We start from the raw sequence: 9850 nt of genomic DNA on the forward strand, positions 1-9850 counted from the left end.
TCAAAGTTTCCTTAAACCCTAAAAAGTGTCATTTGGAATTATTGAAGTGAAACTATTAGGTCATATCGTCTCTAAGGAGAGGGTAAGAATAGATCCTGAAAGGGTAGCAGCCATCAATAATATTCTGATGCCTAAAACAACTAAAGGTATCCAATCATTCTTTGGGCACATTGATTTCATGAGAAGATTTGTTTCTAATTTTGCTGAGATTATTAAACCTATCACTAAGGTGCTTAAAAAAGAAGCAAATATAGCATGGGATAATGAAGCTATAGGAGCTTTTACTAAGATAAAGAAAGAAATAAAGGAAGCCCTAGTTCTTAAATTTCTAGACTTCAAAAAATCTTTTCAAATATTCTCGTTCACTTCTTATCATACTATAGCTGCTGTTATGTTGCAAAAGAACAATGAAGGACATGAGTACCCGATTGCATTCTTTAGTAAGAGTTTACAAGCTACCAAACTTAATTATGATATAGATGAAAAGCAGGCTTATGCTCTTGTTAAGGTAATTAAGTCTTTTTGATCTTATTTGTCAGAGTTGAAATCATTTCTTATGTGACTAACATTGCCATCAAAGATATATATTTAGACAATTTGAAACTACTAGAAGATGATGTCGTTGGATAAATCAAATCTAGGAATTTAATATAAATATTTAGATCACAAAATTAGTCAGAGGGCAGGGATTGGCTAAACTTATGGCTAAATCAAAATTGGAAGCTGCACAAGAAAATTAGATTAATGACGATCATACTAAGGTTAGTATTGAAAGATGCCCTTGGTATACTGATATAGTTTACTATTTATAGCATACAAAATGTAGAGATAATCTGAGTGACAATCAATAAAGAACTACTAAATTACAAGCCACTAAGTATGTCCTGATTTAGGGAGATCTATATTGGAAAAATCAAGATGGAATTTAACTTTTTTGTTTGGATATTGCTCAGTCTATAGTTATTCTTAGAGAAATGCATGAGGGGTTGTGTGGTGGTCATTTTTCAGCTAGGACCACAACACACAAAATATTGCGAGCAGTTTATTGTTGGCTCCAACTTTTTAAAGATTGTCATTCTTATGTGCAAAAGTGCAAGACTTGTCAAAAATTCTCTGGTAAGTTGAAATATGATGGTGCTCTCCCCTTCAAAACATTACAAGTAGAAGAGCCTTTCCAAATGTGGGAAATTCATTTTATCAGAGAAATTAGTGATAAATTAAGCAGATGACACAGTTGGATTCTAGTGGCTATTGATTAGTTTACTAAGTGGGTAGAGGTTATACCCACTCGACAGTGTACAAGTAAAGTAGTAATTAAGTTTCTTATTGAGAATATACTAACTAGATTCAGAGTCCCTAAAAAGATCATAGCAGATAATGGTATGTGTTTTAGATATAATGAGTTTGTTAATTTTTGTAGGAAATATGGCATAACTATGTCATACTCATCTTTGTATCATCCCCAAGGCAATGGACAAGCCGAGTCTAGTAACAAAAATATCTTAAAGATTATCAAAAGGATGTTGGATAATAACAAGTGCACTTGGGATTCAAAGTTGAATTTAGCATTGTGGGAAGACCAAATCACGGTAAAATAGTCTACTAGTTTCTCTCCTTTTAACTTGGTTTATGGCAAAGAAGCAAAGCTTCCTTTTAACAATTTACTGCCTATTTACAAATTTGTTACTAAGGAACAAATAGAGGATATCAATTTCATGGAAAATAGATTGAATGCACTAATTGAGCTAGATGAAGTAAGGAGGCTTGCACAGGAACAAAGTATTAATAAACAACAAGTTAAATTTCTTCATGACAAGAAAACTTTAAACTGATCTTTTAAGGTAGGTGATTAGGTTCTGAAATGGAATGCAAAAGATCAAGACAAAGGGAAACATGGTAAGTTCGATGCTTTATGGTTAGGACCATTTATAATCCTTGCAAAGGATGGGGAACAATCTTATTTTTTGCAAGATATAGATGGTCATAAGAAAGATTTTACAGTCCATGGACAATACCTTAAGTCATTCTTTCAATGAGCTTAAAAAGGGAGTTCTTTTTCCTTTATTTATTTTATTATATTCTTATTTTTTAGGTTTTTATATATATTATTTCACGAACTAACTACTCCTTATGTTTTGGCAAGTTTGCTCCTCCAGAGATAGCTGGAATTCTCACTATGCCCACAAGGTACATATGTCCCCAATGAGAGCCACTGATGGAGCCTAAATTTATATCTCCATGTGTAAAATAATGTTAATGAAAGGAAATGATAATCAAGAAATTATGAGATCGAATAATGGAATGAAGGATACTATATTAAAGGCATTCAAATGTACAAATGATTTATAGAGGTTATGTTGGGTACAAGGTAGTCATGAGGAAGAATTTGAAACATATTTATGAGGAAATATATAGGTTAATTATATGTTATTATGGGTGGATTTTTGGTTATATTAGAACCAATGTTATGGAAGTCAAGTTATATGTTAGAACAATATACTTAGAAAGTTATCAAACATTAGAAACAAGAACAAGCTTTTGTTGCATATAAAGTGGATGAACATTAGACTTTGAAGTCGACATAAATAATGGTTTCTTGGCAATAGGACTTCAACAGTTATTCCATGAGACTCATTCCTAATTCCAAATCTGCATGAATGCATACATCATATTTACATAGAAAGAACTATTATCTTAATCTCTTTTAAAATATAAATAAATATATTAGGACCGATGTATATTCATCCATGGAAGCAATCTATATTAAGGCAATACATATGATATGACAACCTATTGAGTGGTTTGAGAAATTTATTATTGTGCTTGATGAAGGATTCCTTAATTATCATAGCCATCTAATCTTGGAGTTTTCCTTATTTAATGCCTTTTAAAAAACTTGTTGCAGGAATGCATCTAAAGCCAGTATGAGCATAAATGATGAAAGTTTTATAAAAGAATCACCAAACACATGATGGGGACTGATCAATCAATTCTAATACTTCCATCTTGAAGACATTGTCTATTTTTGATGAGCATGGATCTCAAACAGAAGAGGAAATAATAGGAGAAAACATATTTTTACTAGTCACAAAAATCATTTCGAGTAATATATTCATATATAAATTGTTTTAGCTTTGTGTTTTTGTGGTAGGAAGAGCCGATAGAAAACTAGAAAAGTATTATGGGCTGAAGATTTTTTAGCATAGTTTGGACAACAGATGGCGTCATCAAGAGTTTTAACAAGTGAAAGATGAAGGAGAGTTCCAAGCAGATGTTATGAGTCGATATTTTAGAGTATGGCTAGCAAATTGATATTCAGGAGTTGGAATTGCATAGAGAAGGCACCCATGTGGATTCAGAGTAAGATGTTTGTAGAAACAATAGAGATCAAATTGGGATTCATGTAGAAGGATGAGCAAGACGAAGGTTTATAGATGCACCCACGGGATTAAGGAAAATGGTCTTTGGCTTTATAAGCCATAGAATAGATTAACCATCCATTAATGCTCTATATTATTCAAGTCATAAATATTGATTAGTTAATTTTGAAGAGGTGCAAGGTTTGGTTGAATAATCGATGCCTTTTCAATCTCTATAAATATGTGATGAAAAATCAAACAACTTACCATTCGTTCTTTCTAAGATTTATCTGCATTCCTGAAGCATATATATTATGAAAACCCCTTTTTTGAAAGAGATTGAAATTGATCTAAGCTCTTGGATAAAAAATTTATTGGATGAATAAAAAATTTATTGGATGAATATTTCAATATTATGTGATATGAAATTGTGTCGAGTGGAGCATCTACATTTGTGTGTCCTTAACACGAACTTCTCCATGGTATAATCAGTAAGATTTTTATTGGCTTTAGAGTATAATTATTATATCGTTCTTCTTTTGCGATCATTTTTAATTTTCTATCAATAATATTTTATTAGGATAAGTGGATCAAATTATTCATTTCTATTTAAACCTAATAAATACATATATTGTGGAATATTGTAATTGTTTCCTTATTTGTATATATTTTGTCTCTTTAAAGTTTAAAATATTATAGACTAATTTAAATACACATAAAATGAAATAATTTGATGCATCCTAATAATTGATTTTTTTATAGATTTAATATTATAATATCATAAAGTTGTATGTGAAAATATATAGTCTTGACTCTATCGCCCTTTTAAATTTCAGCATTGATCATTATCTCACTCATATTTCTTAATCTTTTTGTTTGTAATATTCTAATCCTTTTCTATTAAGGGTTTAATATTTACTTGTTTTAGTAATTCATTTTTAATCTTATTTCAGTATTCTCAAACTTATTAAAGTAATCATAATTCAAAGATTAGTACTCGTCATTCACAATCTAGAAATTCCCTTGAAAGCTTGTCATTTAGGGAGGTTATCTTTGCGTTGAATTTATCTACTATAAACGTCTTGGATTCAAGTTTGTTTTTCAGGATCAGGTGTACAAGCCTTGGTCTTGTAGAACCAAAAGCACAAAGGATCTAGATATAGTTGATCAATCCTGTCAAGTTGGTCATAATTGATTAGATATCCCAACATTGAGTAGGCAAGGCTCATAGGATTCTAATCAATTTTTTTGATAACCAATAGACCCATTAGCATACCCAGAGGTTTGATGCCATGCTGGTGATGTAATACAAGGCTAGAGAATCCCAAAAGGAGATGTCTTGGCCCCCAACAAATAACCACATAGTGGAATATACACAATAGCATAGAGATTCAAATCCAAAAAAATCCCAATTTACATAATTATAGAATCATAAGATTTACATCCAACATGCCCGATTGTAAGACCTTCTGGGTTACAACCAAATGCATCAACAATTATAAGAACAGTTCTGCAAGACCTCGCAAGATCCAAACTCTAGCTAGCCCAAGTCCACAATATGGTAGAAAACTCCAAGAAGAAACTAAACTTGTGTTCACAAGCCACCAAGCAACCTTCTTTTTCCCAAGCCCACACTTAGATACTAGCTCTACTCAAATTCACTCCTCTCGTCTACTCCACGCTAGATGAATAGTGACTATAGACTCTGCAAGACTCTCTAGTTATACTAAACCAAGACACAAGTTGACCTAGCAAGAATACATTAAATAAACCCTCAAGCGAAAATTCATCTCGGCAACAAATATTAAGTACAAGAAGTAACTAAATATTTAGGACAAGTCCCAATTTTACAATCATAACTAACTCATATGACAACATAAGAGTACACACCCTTAGGAATAGGTCCACGTGCCATCTAACTATCCAAATCCAAGAGTGAATAAGACAACTCCTTCATATCAACTCTGACGAACACAATCTCCATAAGTCTGCCAATAAATGATGAACACATGACTAACAACTACCAAAATGGTGGTTACTCCAATCATTATGTCTACTTCGGACAAGGTTGCACAATGTTCCTCGAACACATCCCCAACTATGTGAACCATAAGTCCACAAATCTGAGCCCAATGCTCTTGCATACTGTATGCACCCAAAAATGGTCGCCTAGACTATGGGCCCCCATTATTCAATTTATCAATTTATCAATTTTTTTGAATCAATGGTTTGTAATATTTTATTAAATCAATTCAAATCAATTTCCTTGATCAAATTCGATTTATTTCATTTCTAAGATTGATCATTTTATTCCAAGTCTTATTTAATTAAAAGAAAATCTTTTCTTTTAATTAAATAAAATAAGTTGAGAAGAAAGTGGTGATCCATGTGAGACAAGATTCCACCAATTAGAAAAGAGGAGTGGTTGAGGAGAAAGTGGAAAGATAAATCCCACTTAGATCACATTTTTAAGTGTAGAGAAATTAAATAAAAAGAATTTATTTTATTTCCTTTTTTCATCAAAAGAGATATTTAAGTGAGATTTTTATTTAATTAAAAGGGAGCAAGTTCTTTTTAATTAAATAGAAGATATTTAATTAAATTAAAAGAGAGGTTTTTCTCTTAATTAATTAAATGTGGATGAACTATTTAATTAAAAGAGAGGTTTTCTTTTAATTAAATGGGGATTTTATTTTATTTAATTAAAAGAGAAGATTTTCTTTTAATTAAATAAGACTTGGAATAAAATGATCAATCTTAGAAATGAAATAAATCGAATTTGATCAAGGAAATTGATTTGAATTGATTTAATAAAATATTACAAACCATTGATTCAGAAAATTTGATAAATTGATAAATTGAATAATGGGGGCCCATAGTCTAGGCGACCATTTTTGGGTGCATACATTTGCCCCTCTTTGACTAATGTGTGATCGATTCGGGAACACATGTAGTCAAAGAAAGAAATTGAAGTGTGAGGTCAATTTGGGATCACAAAACAACCCAGATGTGTGGTCGACTCGGGAACACATCAGGACAAAGAATACAAATAAATTTTAACTTGAAAAAGTCAAGGATAAAATTGATAAAACTGAATCAAGGATTGAAATTGATAATTATTGCCCCCTCGTGATCGAAATCGAAATGAGATAGAGGAGAAACAACAAATTGATAAATTTGATCAAATCGAACAAAAGATAAGGTTCTTGATGTAAGATGAAAGATATAAGAATCATAGAACCAAGGTAGATCATCAAGCATGAAATATTATGCCCCAAAGGTGATTTAGAAGAAAAGAAGTGGGGAAAAAGAAAATGGAAGATAGAAGTTTGAAAGATATGGAAAGAAATAGAAATAAGAAAAGAAAATGCTCCAAAAATCAATCAACTGTTTAAGATAGAAATTTCGATTGAGATCACGAAAGAAAAAAAAGGAAATGAAGATCAAAATGTGACCACAATTGATTAAATGTCCACAATAAAGATGAAAGGAGAACCCTCTCAAACTCATAATGCAGCCTAAAAATGCAAACTAACATGAAGTCTAATAATGCAAGCTACATGAAATGCAATGGTGTACTTGCAAAAGAGCAACTGTAACATAGGATTTTGTGTTCATCATTCATTAGAGAATGTAAAAGAACTTATTTTCATCATTGGGCCATTATTAATGGACATCGAAAAATCACACAATCATCACTAGTTACAAATACAACTATGAAGATATGAATGCGATTAGTATCGGATTGGAATGTGGAAAGATTCTAACATAAGCATCAAAGACATAAAGATCAAGATGACTTCGATATTAGCTTACCCAATTTAATGTAGCAAAACCATGCTCGCATCAAGGCATAGATGCCAAGATGACCATAAGAATGGTTGTGCAAAAACAATCAAGGATGATACCTCAAATCTCCTAAGTGTTTCAAGGGGACAACAAGAGACACTCTAGAGTTTCAAGACCACACGCACAAGCAAACAACAAATAAAAACATGTCCCATGCCCCAAGTCTTCTAGCAATGCATCATGGAGAGACTTATCAGACAAAGACACTCAACAAAAATCAATAACAGTTAGTACACAGAGAAAAAAAATCATGACATAAGTCAAGCATTAAGTGTTGCATTTAAAAATTTAAGTGTGTTAACTGATACTGAGTTCTAAGGACAAGGATCAAATGCTTGCAAGAAGGTAAGATCACATGATGATACTGGGTAAGACCAAACCAATAAGTGTTGAAAAACACTCGATGTCAATGGGTGTTGAAAAACACCATTTGCGAGGTGTCCTAAAGACTCACATCTAAGAAACCAAAGCTAACATAGTTATGCCCCCTAGACAAAGACCAATTCCAAACCAAGGTAACAAGGACAAGGCATGGTGGAGAAAGGCTAAGTGTCGAGGACATGTGCTAAGAAACAGGGGTGCAAAGGCCTCAAGTAGCACCCATTTCTAGGTTTTCACCACTTGGATTTTTTTATTTTTTTTCAGGACTTTTTATAAATTTTTTTTTTTGGAATATATAATTTTTTTGGAGATACATCAAAGTGCCTATTGTTAGGTTGTCACTAAGAAGATCATTTTTTCAGGACATTTTTCAATTTTTAGAATTTTTGCAATATATAATTTTTTGGATTTTTGAAATATATCAATTTTTTGGATTTTTTTAAAAATATATCAATTTTTTTGAATTTTTTTCAGGATCAATAAATATGTACAAAGATGCCCCCAAACAGAATGGACATCAAACTCTCAAGCAAGATCACATCGTGCAGTCCCAATGTCTAACAAGGTGGAGGACATGATGAAGCAATAAGCTAATGGATATTATGGATAAGCAAGGAGTGTATGAAGCAAGTGAAAGTGATCTTCAAAGGTTGACTCCTCAAGAGTACCCAAGCTAGGGAAAATTTGTCATGTAAAGAACATTTGGACAAGAAATGAAAGGCTAGTATAGGATAATTCAAAAAAGCATAATATAAAAGTGAGAAAGATGCAATCCAAAGAAGTAGACATGTCAAGAGACTTTATAGCATCATATTTTACTCTATTTTATTAGATCAAGACCAAAGGGGTAAATGGGAAAAGGATAGCAAAAGAATAGAATGAATGGAGGAAAATAGATGTGAAGGCTAAACATGAAAGGAATGAAAACAAGATCATCATAAGATATCTCACAAGATAGCCAAATGTTTGTCTATAGGTCAACATTGTCAAGATCAAAGAGAGAAGACGAAATGAATGAAAGATGTAGAAGAACTACGCATGATGCCTATTTGTTAGGTTTTCGTCATGGTACTTATCCAAGGCACCACAAGGGAGTGGTTTTCACCATAGGATGAATTTATTTCTCTTTACTTTTGCTACCAAGGTGCCTGATTACCAGGTTTTTACCAAGGCACATTTTCAAATTTTTCATTTTTTTTCTTTCTTTTTTTTTTCAATCTTTTTTTCAATTTTTTTTTGGAAGAAGTCAAGCTTTTGAGATAATTCTCTTTGAATGTTTAAACCATGATATACAAAGGAATTGAAATGGCATGCTCAAAGATGCTAATAGGGAAAGGTAGATGGGAGACAAAAATGGAGGATATGGCTTTATGTGAAGTGAGTGAGATTGAAAAATGGAAATGAAGGCGAGAACAACGTCAACACACGCCTTGAAGGGCGGTGAGAGGATGTAAAAAAAAATTTGAATGAAGGAATACGTGAGTAGAAAGAAGAGGTTTTGGTTTAGGCACATGGAATGGAAGAATACTTTTGGAAGAAGATGAAGTGGAAGTCTTTGGAAGCTTGAATGTCAAATTTAATTGTTGTTCAACATTAGACTCTCTCAAGAGAGATTTTGGAATCCATATAGCCTTAGGCTTCTTTTCATTTCTTTTTGATGATTTAGAGATAATATCTTCAATGATGGATTTTGGAACCCATACTTGTCTTGTAATTTTTTTCTTAGATATCTCTTTTGACTTAATGCCCCCATGTCGATTAGAAGAGACATGGTGGTCTTCTTTTTTATATGGATTCTTGAATTGCTTCTTTTTCTTATATTGAACATTCAAGTTACTTCCAAAAGACTTGGGACTTGTGGAAGAAGAAGGATGATATGACTGGTTTAGGTGAGTGGGTGGATGAAAAGGATTCAAGGATATGCATCTATGTTGATCTTGAGGAAAGATAGGAGAGGGAGGGACATAAGGACCCAAAATGGATGAAGAACTAGGAGAATTGGGAGGGGAAAGTGAAGGGACATAAGGACCCAAGATGGAAGGAAAATGTGAAGGATTTAGTATTGGTGGGGGAGGTCCAAGGATGGATGCGGAAGATGCAAAAGGATAATCAATAAGTTCATTAACATCTATATGACAATCAAGGACATCAGCATCTTTAGAGCGAGCATTAGGATTTTCAACAGGATCATGAACATCTTGGATAGGAGAAACTTCTTTGATAGAATTACTTAAAGCTTGACAAGACTTAGGAAGAGTAGA

The sequence above is a fragment of the Cupressus sempervirens genome, chromosome 8, assembly GCF_028749045.1.
Source record: "Cupressus sempervirens isolate cs-2001-9-10 chromosome 8, ASM2874904v1, whole genome shotgun sequence".
In the NCBI taxonomy this organism is placed as follows: domain Eukaryota; kingdom Viridiplantae; phylum Streptophyta; class Pinopsida; order Cupressales; family Cupressaceae; genus Cupressus; species Cupressus sempervirens.